At 44.7% G+C, this 1466-nt stretch overlaps 1 pseudogene; it reads left to right on the top strand.

Moving 5' to 3' along the window:
• The first annotated feature begins 345 nt into the window (after positions 1-345).
• On the top strand, positions 346-1186 carry LOC137408654 (uncharacterized; annotated as a pseudogene).
• Positions 1187-1466: the final 280 nt, after the last annotated feature.

The following is a 1466-nucleotide window of genomic DNA, read 5'->3' on the forward strand; positions in this document are numbered from 1 at the left end:
GTGCCTGAAAAGAATCGAGGATCGCGGAAAGTGATGGGAAAGGAAACGCTGTAGAAAAAAATCTGTAGAAAAAAACAACAAAAATTACAGAAAAAAACAACAAAAACTAACAGGTTATATATTTTTTATTATCCGATAAAAATTGGCAACATATCGAGAAGACAACTATTGACTATCTGAAGGCGATAACTATCGGGTTATATTATTTTTGATTATTCGATAACGATATATTAGTTTCGGATGTTTCGATAGGCTAAAAACAGGCAACCTATCGACTATCGAAAAGACAACTATCAACTATCGCAATCAACTATCGAGCTATCATGCAACACTAATCATAACTGATATTCCGTTGGAACGGTTTCTGACTTGGAGGCATTCAGCCATTAACCGCCAGATGGTAGCGTCACACCATTGATCGGATCGAACAAGCATATGAACCAATTGTCTGAACCTGCGGTTCCTCTCGTACTAGGCAGGATTACCAGCGTAATGACATGCCTACAGTAGGGTAAAACTAACCTGTCTCACGACGGTCTAAATCCAGCTCACGTTCCCTATTAGTGGGTGAACAATCCAACGCTTGGCAAATTCTGCTTCGCAATGATAGGAAGAGCCGACATCGAAGGATCAAAAAGCAACGTCGCTATGAACGTTTGGCTGCCACAAGCCAGTTATCCATGTGGTAACTTTTTTGACACCTCACGCCCCAAGCAGTCATAAAGATCGATAGGCCCCGCTTTTGCGGTCTGTATTCCTACTGGAAATCAAAATCAAGTGAGCTTTTGCCCTTTTGCTCTACACGAGGTTTCCGTCCTCGCTGAGCTCACCTTGGGACACCTGCGTTACCTTTTGACAGATGTACCGCCCCAGTCAAACTCCCTGCCTGACACTGTCTTCAGAGCGGATCGCCGCCGACTCGCGAAGAGCCGCGCGCAGCTTGCAACACCAGAACGCCGAATGACCGCGCAGGTCGCTCGCCCTCCGTCTTACTGAATAAGTAAAGAAACTATGAAAGAAGTAGTATTTCATTGTTGACGCGTGCGAACACGCGCCTACCACCTATGCTACACCTTTCGTGTCTCTTCACAATGTCAAACTAGAGTCAAGCTCAACAGGGTCTTCTTTCCCCGCAGTATTTGCCAAGCCCGTTCGCTTGGCTGTGGTTTTGCTAGATAGTATATAGGGACAGTAGGAACATCGTTAATCCATTCATGCGCGCCACTAATTAGATGACGAGGCATTTGACTATTCCCACCCATTTTCCCACAGAAACCTGTGTATAGCCTGCGCATGAAATAGTAGGATTTGATTTGTATATCATTCAGATGTTACTGTCCCATATACTAGGGGAAATATAGCATGAGTGCTGGCATAAGCCAATGAGGAGATCTCATTCCTCACACTCTATCACTACAAACCTAGAAACCGTCGATTTGTGCCACAAGTCCTAGGTGTAGGTTCCG

This window comes from Watersipora subatra, chromosome 11, assembly GCF_963576615.1.
Source record: "Watersipora subatra chromosome 11, tzWatSuba1.1, whole genome shotgun sequence".
In the NCBI taxonomy this organism is placed as follows: domain Eukaryota; kingdom Metazoa; phylum Bryozoa; class Gymnolaemata; order Cheilostomatida; family Watersiporidae; genus Watersipora; species Watersipora subatra.